General features: G+C 39.5%; 1 long non-coding RNA gene across 1 annotated transcript in view; it reads left to right on the top strand.

Moving 5' to 3' along the window:
- The window catches only part of LOC138104985 (uncharacterized), a 78,693-nt gene that overhangs the window by 41,603 nt on the left and 24,163 nt on the right, over positions 1-12,927 (top strand). The window lies entirely within an intron of this gene.

Below are 12,927 nucleotides of genomic sequence, written 5' to 3'. Positions count from 1 at the left end.
TGTTGCACTGAAAACATGAAAACAGCAGGATGAAATCTGCCAGTCTTTTTTTTTCCTCTGGGCTCTCTGTTCCCCAAATCGAGCTGCACATATTGTTTGGGTGGGGTGTGCATGTGCCCACACGCACATGGAGGGAATGGCAACTCCATCACGTTATCTGGAGCGTGCATTTCCCACCAGGTAGAGCTGACAAAAGAATCCCAGCTGTGCTGGTGAATCCATATGTACATATATAATGGAGGGAAGGGAAACAGAGTATCTTTTGAGATGGCCTGGGGAATATGTAGCTCAAAGCTTTAAGCATATTGCTTTTAGCCCATGATATTGAGACTCAGTGCATGCATTTCTACAGGAGGACATATGCACAATGTTCACACATAAATGATGGGCGTTGGTTATTCTCTGATGGAGAAAGTCTGCAGAAAAAAACAGCCATTATTTTAATAATATTTTGTGGGTTTTTTTCCATTCACTTTTAAGACTGTTTAATAGGTCATGACATTACTTTCTGGAAGGAGAGTAGTGAATTGAAGAAAGAGAGAAGGGAAAATAATTCTGTGTTTTAATATTGAGGATCCATCTGATCTGAGTATATCCTTTAGTTTTACTGCATTGCCAGTCATAACAGGGATGTAAGTAATGGTTAGCAAGTTCTAGTGTACTTGTAAGATTGTGCTAAAACTGTTGGGACAATTTGGTAAAACAATCTTTAGAAATGCACTGTCATACAGAAAAACAATCACTTAAAATTGCATAAGCTTGCTTTATTTTATCCTTAGAATACATAAGCCTCTATTCAAAGGATCATTTTAGGTACTATTTCTGAAGAAGCCTTTAAGATTTCCAAATCCTTAGTTTTCCAAAATGATCTGTGCTTTCCTGTTACTGGAGCCTAGGGTGGGTATCTTGTGAGTTGGGCAAGTGTTGACTCATTTTTCAACATCCCATACTAAATACCTCATCCCAAATCACAACTGAGCTGAAAAAAAAAAAATCCCACAATTTGTTGAGGAGAAAGTCTTAATTAGGTTTTACATGCTGAAATCTACTAATTAGAGGGGTTTCCTGAAGATGTGAATGATGTCACTGTAAGCTATTTTTAGTGTATTTTTGCCCTATTATACAGGGCAAAAGCTTTTCAAGCTCTGTCAGCAGCATCTTCTTACAATAAAGAAGTGGAATTTTTTCCTTTGGGGCCCCTGAGTAGCAAACTGCCTGTGTGACATGCAGATAGTGAGATGGATTGGAAATCAGAGCATGTAATTACACTGGGCATGGCTGGGCCAGCTCCTTTCAAATTGGAAAACTGTGGTTGGGCACTGGATCATTGGATAACACAGGTGCTCTAAGAGCACTCTTCATAGACACCTGTTTCTTTACTCTTTGTAGGTTAACAAAGGAGCAAAAGCCCCTCCGTTGATGGGTAAAATGAGCAGTAGTGAATCTTAGTTGTTCTAAATCTCCCATGCCTTATCTTTTTCTATGGTGTTTTGAGATGGCAATGTCTTTTTACAGTTTTCTCCTGAAACAGAGAGATCTCCTGTGAATCTTGGAAGAAATGATGTGGGCCTTGGTGCAGGGTATAAGGAGGTCATAGCTTCAGGGATTACAAATGAGAAACTGGTAATGGAACTGGTCTACCCAAAAGCAAGTGTTTTCTTTTTGGGCACTTACAGCAGAAACTAGTCATCCAGGCACCAGTCACCCATGGAAAAAGCCACCTTCTAGAGCACAGCCCACATTTTTCTGGATGGCCCCCTTAGGTTGAGATGACTCACAAGCCAGCTGCCTACACGGGGACTGAAGCATCCCACTCTTTCCACTGCTGACTCCAACACATATTCCAAACACACAGACAGAAGACATGCATGCTGACTCTCTCTTGGCAGTGTACAAGCTCTCCCTTGCAGAGATGCTAGAAGAGAGGAATTGGGGACAGTGCAACCTCCTGCTTTTTCTTCAGCCTTTTGGTGTCGGATGTTCCTCTTACTCTTCCATACTCTAAACCTTGGGGATTTCCAGACCATCCAGAAAACAGGCAGAATGGGGAGAAAACAAATCAGTCAATGAAGGTGGTTAAATGTGATAGGAAGGAAAGGTTGGTTGACTGAGACTGACATACTTTGTCCTCCAAAATATGCCTTAGCTGCTTGTGCTGTTCAGAGCCGATCCACTTCGGTGCAAATCTGGAGCACCCTGATGGGACTGTTTGCTCCATTCATGATCCAACATAATCAGGACTTCTGAAGGATTTGTCTACCCTGTTGGAAAGCATAAGTGTATAACCAGAAGCTCTCAGCACCTATGTGGGGGGTCCCAAAGTAATAAAGAATCACGCTGGTCCAGATTGTGTAACCCTGAATCTGGTAACTGCAGTGGGAATATATTCTGTTTCTTGGGATAAGATTGGACTATTTTTCTTATTAAAAGTAATGATGCAGTTGCTCATTCCTTCTGTTTTCATACTAAGTAGTAAATTTTGAGTGAACAGATATATGTGTGCGAGAGATGCTATTCTTGTTCGACTATTAAGAGGAGACGTCAGGCAGATATAGAGACAACCCCCTCAATTTGCTGTCTTCACTATCAGAACCAGGCTCTGGTGTTGGTAATTGATGTAGCAAATGGACTGAAGCTGAGACAGAAGAGGACAACAAAAAAAAAATCACAGCTCCAGGCTCTTTGAATAACACCTACACTGGTGACTTGTGCTCAATTGGCTTTGGCTTTTAAAGAGGTATTCCACTGAACTGAAATGAGGAGATGTTCTCAAATTCGAGATCTGGAGGAGCTTTCTTAATCATCGAGGAAGGTGTTCTCCCTCAGAGAAGAAGTAAAAGGTTGCATCAAGACCAATAACTTTGCTCTGACCTTTGCTTCACTTTCCCAGGATACTTTCAGTCTTCTGTGACTTTTTGGGTGATGTGCCCAGACCTCATCCAGACAGGGAGTCAGGATTCAGCAAGAGTTCGCACTAGGATCTGAGAGTGTGAAGTACTCTTGGATCCCACAGTCTAGACATAGCTCCAGGGAAGATTTCCTTTCCCCTTGTTTTTGGGTTGGTTTGTTTGACTTTTTTGTTTGCTTTCCCTTCTCCTTTTTTGCATCATTTGAACTCTGAATTGAATTACTGCAAGTTATGTGAGCACCGCTGCTTGATTTAAGTGACCAGTTTGGGACAATGTGGTGTCTTGATCTCAGTGATCAATGAAGGAGAATACACTTAAAAACCACCCTCATTTCACACCAGTTGTAGGCAAGTGTAATTTTGCCCTTAGATTCAGGTCAAACCATGAGGTCTGGAAGTGTTTCTCTCATAGCTATGTCACATAAGACTTGGCATGTATTCAGGAATCCATTCTTTTTGAAACCAACACCTTCTCATTCATCTTATTGCACCAGTATTATAATAGGAGCTCCTGTGATTTGTTACTGCTCAAGTTGCTAAAACCCTGGCAGCTCTTTTTCCCAGTGCATGTTTAGTGTGGGCAGATAAAGCCAAGCCATGGCAAGCAGCAAAACTGAGGAGGATTCTTCATTACCATTTTATTTCCTTACTACTATCTGAAGAATAATATAGAACATGCTGCTTTTCCATGATGAAGAGAAAACTGTGTAAGAACCTGACAGCTGTAGTTTAGAAATAGCCCTTTAAAAACAAAGCAAGAGCAACCTGACAACATGATTTTTGGTAGGTACTACGCAGAACCCACTGATCAACTTTATACGTTGCGAGTTATGCATCATACGTGGTAAAAATATCTAGATGTTCTTTCCTCATTTGTGTTCCCAGACAGCTGGAGGCTGGATAATAGTATGGCTTTAAATACAATAGTAACTCCCAGCAGTGCCAACACTAATTTTTCTTCCTTATAGCACATGGCTTTGAGTGCTTAAATGTTTAAAAACATTTATCTTTTGGATGGAATAAAAAATGATCCCTTTTAAGTAGCATTGACTGTCGTGTTCTCCAAACAGAATAAACAGCCAAGATCTTCTGGCACAGGAGGTTGAAAGTAAATTTGATCTTTGGTGTAATAAAATTAACAAGTGAAAGCTTATTCTGCTGTTATTTATAATAGATAGTGGCATCTTAATATATAGATGGCAAAGTGTGACTAAATAATTAAAACAGATGCATGGATAAAGCTGATGACAGAGCTCTTAGATCTAGGGTAGAATTCCTTCTTAAAAATTGAATCTTCCAGTTTTTACTTATTCTTTTTTTTTTTTTTTTAATCTTTCCAATGTTTACACTGTGTGAGCAAGGGCAAATTTATCTGTTATATGTGCAGTTACTGAGGAGAATCAACCAGTGTCATTACAGAATACTTTCCAAAGCATCTCACAGCTATGTCAAAGCATATGTAGCAGTCTGAACAATCAATAGCTTCAAAAAAAACACATTGGAAAACCTCTACCTCCCTCAAGGATTTTTATTCTATCAGAAAGGCAGTAAGGTTAAATTATAACCTCTTAGACTTTTACTAATACCAGGAAAACTGAAATAGATATCAATGCTGTGTTCTTTGAGGAGAAAAAAGATGACTTTAGCATAACTATTTTTCACTTAGATTTCAAATCCTAGATAAAAGGAAAAGCTTTCAGAACTGCAGGGTGTCTTGACGACAGAAGGTATTTCTTATAATTAAGATTGCTCTGTGCAAGGCAATTTTTCACAGTTTTCTCAGTTTGAAATATGTAAAGCATAAGCCAACATCAGCGAAATAATAACTAAATAATAATTTTATGACAAAATTTTGGGCTTGGATAACAGGTATTTCCTGTCTGCTACTGCAAAGAGGAGCCAGAAGTGGGGAAAGCAACTGGAGGACTGCTTTGTGCAAGGGTCTGCTTTCCCCATCACTTGACCCATGCCCAGCTGGAGGGTTGAAGGGATCATGGACAAAAACAGTAAAAGAAAGGGGGATCTCCATTACCATTATGGAACAGTTTGTGCTTCCTCAGAGATCAGTATGGGGTACAGCAGCAGCATGTGGCCAGGTGGATGTAAGGTTTTCTTCCCTATGTCCTATCCTAATTTCCTTCCTAGGAAACTTGGGCATGGGTAGGAGCTGCTTTGTCCTGGCTGATTCCCATCCAGGTTAGCTGGGGGACTGGTACATAGGGTGCACCCTAGAAGAGAAATCATGGTTTGGTCAAAAGACTTACCAGAAGTGCCCAAAGAGACTTGCTACTTCCAGCCTGGCTTTGTAGGGAGCAGCAATGTGGACTTGGGGTAGATACTGGGGGAAGTGCTCTGATGGTGAAGGATCAGTGCTTAATGTTACCTTGATCGCTTCCCAAATCCAGGGTTATGCCATTGCTATGAAGGCTCCTTTACAGGAATTGTGTCTTTGTGTTTATTGAGAGGCAACTGGGGTTTTTATGGTATGAAGGGAATTACTCCTCTGGCTTTTCAGCCTTTGGAGCTACCAGTCTTGCACCTCGAAGCATGTGCTCTCTTGATGAGTGCGAAAAATATTCTTTGACCTAGAGAGAGTTTCAATCCCTGTGCCCACAGCTTTCATTACATCTTCAGCAGCTGGTACAAGAGTCAGAGCTACAGTACCTGAGGTGCAAATGATGGGATTTGTGAGTGGGCATTAGAAATGCTGTGTGTGTTATTTATAAGTTAATGGCACTGTTTTCATAAATGATGTATGAATGACTGGTTGCTTAGCAGAAACATGGTCCAGATGCCAGACCTATAAATAAGACAAAGTTACAAAGAGTAGTTCTATTTCTGTGGATAAAGCAATGTGTTTTTCAGTGAACTCAGTTGCAAAGTACCTCTACATGGAGTATTTTTCTGTATTTTTTTTGAGATTAAAACTCCCTGGTGGTCTGTTTCTTTCTGTATAGAACAAACACACGCATTGTGTGGTCCACACATAAGCCCAAAATTACCTGAATATAAATCAAAACCGGCTCTTTTTTTTTTTTTTTTTTGGCTTTTGCCTGCAACTAGTATTCTCCTGTCAGTTACCTCAGTCAATATTTTTCAGTTTAATTTTTTATGTTTGAATTTTATATCACGCAATTTAGTCTTTGTTTTCCAGAAGCCTGAGTCAAAAGTCTTAGTGAAACAAAGGAATAGACATGAAAAAGCTCAGTGAAAACAAATTATTTCACTGTTTTATTCTTTCTGCTTTCATTTATGATTTCTACAGGTAGGTTCACTGGCAGATTTCTAGAAATCTGTCTTAAAAACTGTTCTGTTCATGCCCTTGTAATGCTTTTCAGAAGCACTTCAGTATGAGTAAACCAACAAACATAAAAATATTCTTTCTCTCTCTCTTTCAGGTAGTTTCTTAGAAGCAACCTTCAGACCAACGTATTTTTTAGAAAATGTATAAGATATGAATCTGAATCACTTGAGACAACTCTAAGGTGCTCATAGGCAAACACTATAATAAATCTTTGTGGTATAAACTTTGATAACTGCCTCTCAATATACACAGTAAGGTGACTTGTGGTTAGTGATTAACTGATTGTTGCCTTCTTGAATTTTGTTGTACTGGTAGATGGACTTATTCAAATAGCATTATTAGTGGATTGGGCATGAATGATGAAGATGTGTTATTATGGTCAGGATTTATAAACTCACAACCATTACTTAGACAATTCATCCAAAATTTGTGTAGGACTTCTGCTGTTTTTTTTTAAGCAGCAGGTTTAAATCTAGATATTATTTATAATACAAGTTTTTTCCTCGATGAAAGAAAATGTGGGAAATTATTAGTTCTAGGTATGTATGCAGAGAGAAAAATTTGTATATGAGAAAAGGATAGAGGTAAAAGGTCAACCATTAGGCTTTATTTATTATAACAGATAGGATTTCACCCATGCATTGCAAGGAAATAAGACATACTTGGCATCTGTGTCTGTGTGTAAGACACTCTTCTCTCTTTCTCTCTCTCTATTCCTCCCTGGCTCCATTGGCAAGTTTCAAAACAGGTCAAAGTGATTGCCTTTCAATTCCATGGCTAAGGAGATCCTGCTGTGATCCTCTCTGAGGAAAGAGGCACCAGCACAACCTTATTCATCCCTTCCAGGTATATCATTTCATAGAATCACACAATGGTCTGGGTTGGAAGGGACCTTAAAGATCATCTTTTTCCATGGGCAGGGACACCTTCCACTAGACCCAGTTGCTCAAAGCTGCTTCCAACTTGGACTTGAGCACTTCCAGGGATGAGGCATCCACAACTTCTCTGAGCAACCTGTTCCAGTGCCTCAGCACCCTCACAGTAAAAAATTTCTTTGCAATATCTAATCTAGACCTACTGTCTTTCAGTTTGAAGCCATTCCCCTTTGTCCTGTCACTACATGCTCTTGTCAATTGTCTCTCTTCATCTTTCTTGTAGGGTCCCTTCAAGTCCTGGAAGGCTGCAGTTAGGTCACCCCAAAACCTCTCTTTCAGGATGAAAAATCACAATTCTCTAAGCCTTTCCTCCTAGGAGAGGTGCTCCATCTCTCTAATTATTGTGGGTTTGGGGAATGTCTCCTCAGGAGAGAGATGGAAATAACAGCTCAGTCAGAGGGCAAGCTTTTTTACCTTTTTAAATGTCAGAAAAGTCACTTGGCAATCCCAAACCAGGGGAAAGCCAGATTTTTTTGTTGTTGTTGTTCTAGAATTTTTGACATTTTTCATTACTGTGTTACTCTTGGACTATTTAAGAAAAAAGAAGCCATGTGAGGATGGGATACACAGGGAAGCAGTTACACTTCAAGCAACATGTGGGACCCCTGGTCAGAGCACGGAGGCTCATAGTTTCTTCCCACTGTGACCATAGTCCTCTAACGTGTCCATACACAAGGAAAAGGAGAGCTTCAATTCCTTGTATCAAGCAAATCATCCCAAATATACATATGATTTTTGTTGGAAGTGGTTGTTCTGTAAGAGAATATAATAATTGTTTTTTTACAGACTAAAAGTCATTTTGAGGTAAGAATTTCTCATCAGAATTGAACTCCCAAATCACTGAGGACCACATATCCAGCTGGGACCTGTTATTTTTTGCATTTAAATTCTTCAGTTCTTTCTTTTTTCTTTTTTTCCCAGGGCCCAAGTAGGTAAATTGGACTTGCCAATGGTGCCTAAACTGCACCATTTACGTATTCACACTTTTTTTTAGGATCACACCTTCATTTGCCTAAAGTGTTTGTTGGACTAAGTGGAAGTAGCACATCAGACTTTTACTGCTCCTTTGCTGCCATTTTTGAACTGTGGCTGAGGATGGCTGAGGTGAGCTCATGGCAACAGCCTCCTCCAATGGGAAGGTTTTGGAGAGACAACATGGAGAATAAGCAAATACCAGTTTAAACCTTGCCAGCCATTAACTGGTGACCAGGGGGGCTGAAAGACCCTAAAGGCTTTTGAAACCACATTGTAAGTAAAATAATGACTGTGCAATGAAAATAAAGAAAATATTCCAATACTTGCACATTTCTGGCAGAATTTCATTCAGATGCAAAAGAAAAACAATTCCATCTACCCTGAACTTCCTGAAGAAACCTCTGCTTCTTAGGTTCCTGTGAACTTTTCATTGCAAGGAGTCACAGCAAACTCAGCATAAAAAGATTTAAATGTTCCCCCTGTCATGGCTGAGACACCACAACCAAGGGGAAAAATACACCTCTTGGCCATTTCTCCTACACTACTAAGGCCTTGGTTCTCGTTAGACCTCTGAGTGTGTCTTCAGAGTGAATACCTATTAATGGATATGGAGCATTAGCATAACTTTTAATAAGGTATCAGACCATCACAGTGCTAGAAAATCTGCCTTGGAGATCCATGTCTGGGACAACACGGATTCTTCCAAGTGAATCCTCTGGAGAGAAAAGGCAAAGGGATTTTGTTTGGTTCTTTATGAAGAAAGCCCTTAGAAGATTGAGTCTATCGTTTTAGGACTAGTTCTGTCTTGTGAACATCTCTTACCATTTTCCCCCTGAATTCATATGAGCTAAGCCTAAGCCCATTTTGTTCTGAGGCTAGAATTTTATTTTATAGTTTCTATTGAGAACATTACAGTGGATGTGATGTATCTGACTGAATTAATAATTTTCAGATTTACAGAAGTCTGTTTTGAAAGACCAGGAAAGTAGCATGTCCAAACTAGTGTAGTTATTTAATTGTAAGTTAACTTGTTGCAATCACCAGAAGAAACTTGGGTTGCCAGGGTCTTATCAATATTGGTCCAGCAGGCATTTGAGAGTATGAAAGAACCAGGATTGTGAGCTTGAATCATTATTGTGACAATAAGGTCATAACTTTCATCAGTTGAATTGAATTGAATTATCGATTTCCTCATTGATATTCAGGACATTTTAGTAGCTGGGCCATTTCTCCCATGCTCTCGCCTCAATATAAAAGTGATAAAACAACAGGTTGAACTGAAAGCACTGCCAATAAAAGTCTAAGGGTAAAATTTGCAGGCAGGGAACAAAAGGATAGGGCAGATGAGGGTCTAATAAGAAAAGTCTCTGATGCTTTGATGTGATCCATCCATATGCTCAAACACCTTTGTGGTTTTGTGAGGGGTTGGTTGATTGGCTTTTTTTTTTTGTTAAAAGGTTCAGGAAATAATATTCTTCCATGCAGTTTGATTCATGAACAGCTCTTCATTTGGTGTCTGATTTTCAAATTATGATGGGCAGATTTCCTAAACTCACAGCTTGCATAGTATTTCCTAGTAGGAGGGGAGTAACTCACACAGATGAGTTTTAAAGTGGGAATGCTCACATTAGTAAGTGAGATTACTCCTTGAAATAACCTTTTTCAAAAAATATTGCTGACTCCAAACTTGTCCTTTGGAATATTTCCCAAAAAGTTAACAATGTATGTCCAGAAATGTAAATGAAACACTGTATTTGGAAGGGTGTTTTCAGAAAAGATTTACAATAGTCCCTCTCTGCTGCTTGTGGTGGTCTAATGTTTCACCTTGGTGGTGTTGCTTTTGGGAAGGCAGTAAAACCAAGGCTCTTCATAAGGTGGAGGTTTCCCTTGTAGATTAACCCGGTGCTTACTAGTGGGCACAGAATTCAGTTCTAGTACTTCTCAGATTACTTAAAACAAAATTTACAGCAAATGACCCAGAAATTTCTTTCTCTGTGTTGTGACTACCCTGAACAGAGGATTATTCTGGACCCAGCATTGTTGAGACTCTGAAGTGTTCCCTGCACAACAATCCCAAAATATCAGCCCTCCATAAACATTTCAGCATTGACAGTCACATGAGTGGCATAATCTGTTTTGATAATAGAAATTAGAACCTAACCTTTACCACAAGAAAACAGCCATGAGCTCTGTGAACTACAGGAAGCTTCTTAATGTAGGTTAGGGCTACTATTTGGGCAGAAATCCCAAAATATTGAAGTTATGTCTGTAAAAAAGAGAAAAGAGGGAAAGGTAAGGAATCATAAATCTGAAGCATTGACATTTGTGCAATTGGATGTGCTATACTGAAGGGGTTGAAGAGAGGCATTGAGTTTAGCTGCTTGCTTTTACTATTTTGCTTGAAAACAGTAAAGTAAAAAGATAATGGGAAACTCTGCCAACCGTGCATTTACAAAATGTTTGCAGTTGGTTTTGTGTCTCCCATTCCTTGATTCTGCAAAATCCTTTTTCCAAATTTGTTTATACCTTAATACCTTAAAATAAGAAGTACTAGTCGATTCAAGTATCTGACAAATAGCACGGATTCCTATTGTTATTAAAAGTTACCCAGCTGGAATAACAATGACCCACTGCTTGCCAAATCAACATCATCACAGCTCAAAGAGATAAAATTGTAACTGAATACTCTCACATACACAATGAAACTGTCCTGAAATGCTCCCAGCTTACAGCAAGTTGGGTAAAAGTTACTTCAGTCTTAGTAGTCAGTGTTAAATTTTCTGCTTCCAAGGTTGTTTTTCACTCCTTACTTCTTCCCCTTGGAGGTTTGTCTAATGCATTTCTCTCTTTGGATATACCATATAAATTTACAAAATTCCTTAATAAGGAATTACTTTCATGCTACCAAGCGATTTGACTTGACATTAGGGCAACCAGTCCTCAAACACATATTGATTTATGCATCCCATAGGCTGTAATCAACCTGTTGCACATGGTAGCACTGGAATGCTACTTCTTTTTAGAAGTAATAACTTCACTCGTGGAAAGTCATTAGGTCTATAGCAGCTCAGAGGTAGAAGCGGGGAGGACAAAGCTTACTGGAAAGGTACCTACAGAAAAGGTCTCCACTTTTTCTTTCCCTTGAAAATGCTTTTGAAAGCCCATAAAATTGTGTGGCGTATGCCAAATGACCTGTGAAATAAAACCATCCACAGCTGCGGCCGTAAGAAAAATTATGTACCACTGCTGGCACTCATATTGATCTGATAAAACCTTTTTACTGTGAAATCATCAAGCCTTTGAAAAGATGAACCCACGCATCAGGAAAGAGCATGACACAAATCTCAGAGGAACAAAGGACCACTGCCACCAGCAGCAGCAGCAGCTATTGAAAACAAGGAATATGGAATAGATTTCTGGGAATGCATCTGAAATTGCAGGTGGTCTGCTTTGGAGATTAGTCTGGCATAGCAACAGAAAGTCACATGCACAATACAGAAACTCTCTTGCTGGAAGAAACTCTGTATAGCAAATCTGATCCAACTTACTCTGTAGAGGAGACCAAATTATCATTTAAATTGTGAGTCAGTAGATTCTAATGTATGTTTAGGACTCATTTATACCTCTTTTTATAGCAGAAGCTCACGATGTAAATGAAAGGTTTACAGCAAGAAAGTCTGAATTGTGGAGGCTGTTTATTTACTGAACTGTATTGTACCTCTTTTTGTTTGTTCTTTGTGTCAGATCTGTGAGTGGGAGATAGAATCCCTTGAGAGGAGAGATGATATTTTTGATGGTTTTTCTCCTTTTTTCTTTCTCTGTGTTTTTCCATTGTCTTTTTGATCTCCTTTGTGCAGCTTTCCCAATCAGCAGTAACATGTACCAGGCTCTTTGATGAAACCAATGCCATCATCTGACACCAATCAGCTACATCAATGATAAAGGTGAATGTTTGACATTTTGTTGTCTGAGGTTCATGTTACCAGCTTGAGGGCATGAGCAGAAAAATGGAGGAATTTTAGTTGATCTGGTGGCCTCACCTTATTTTTGTTTGCCTCAGGAAAGTTACCTTCATGGACATCTTTCTTTTTAAACTCTTCTAAAGCATGGACTGTTAGATTCTGCATTGCATTAAACGTGCCTAGCACGTCACACACAAGCACAGCACATGGTTCTACTTATTAACCTTATTAATAGAGGAGAGTGAAATACAAACCTTGTGTACAGCACCCACGCAGATGGCCACCCTCAGACAAATCCCCTGCCAGGCTGTTACCAAGTACCCCTCAACTGTTTGTCCTAGCACTGCATGACTGGGACTTGCTGCCAGTGATTGGAAAATGCCTTTTTGATTTCCAGGCTTAAAACTAGAAATGAGTAGCTAATGTTTTCCTATATGTGTTATTTATCTGGGAGCTGCCTTTCTTCAGATGTCTTTTGTTTTTGCCAGTGCATTTACCAGCTGGCAGAATCTCTACTTGCACACAGCTCGAAAGATGGTAATAAATGGTTTATAAGCTCCCCAAACTTGAATAAAGCTCATAATGGTGGGCTTCTTGTGTGGTGAGACAGAAGAGGATGCCAGAGATGCACAAACACCAACCTTTCTTCCTGTTGCCTGCCTGTGACTTACAGAATCCCAGCCACGAGCTGGGATTCAAACCGGCATTCAGAGGTCAATAGGCGAGAAAGATTAGCAGGTGAAGTTTTTCCTTGCAGATCATGGGGTGATAATATCTCAGGGGTTTGTCTAGGAAACAGAGTATCTTTCCTTTATTTGTATTTGAGGAAAGGGATAGCTGTAG

This window comes from Aphelocoma coerulescens, chromosome 2 (assembly GCF_041296385.1).
Source record: "Aphelocoma coerulescens isolate FSJ_1873_10779 chromosome 2, UR_Acoe_1.0, whole genome shotgun sequence".
In the NCBI taxonomy this organism is placed as follows: Eukaryota; Metazoa; Chordata; class Aves; order Passeriformes; family Corvidae; genus Aphelocoma; species Aphelocoma coerulescens.
This window is presented reverse-complemented; position numbering and strand designations above follow the sequence as displayed.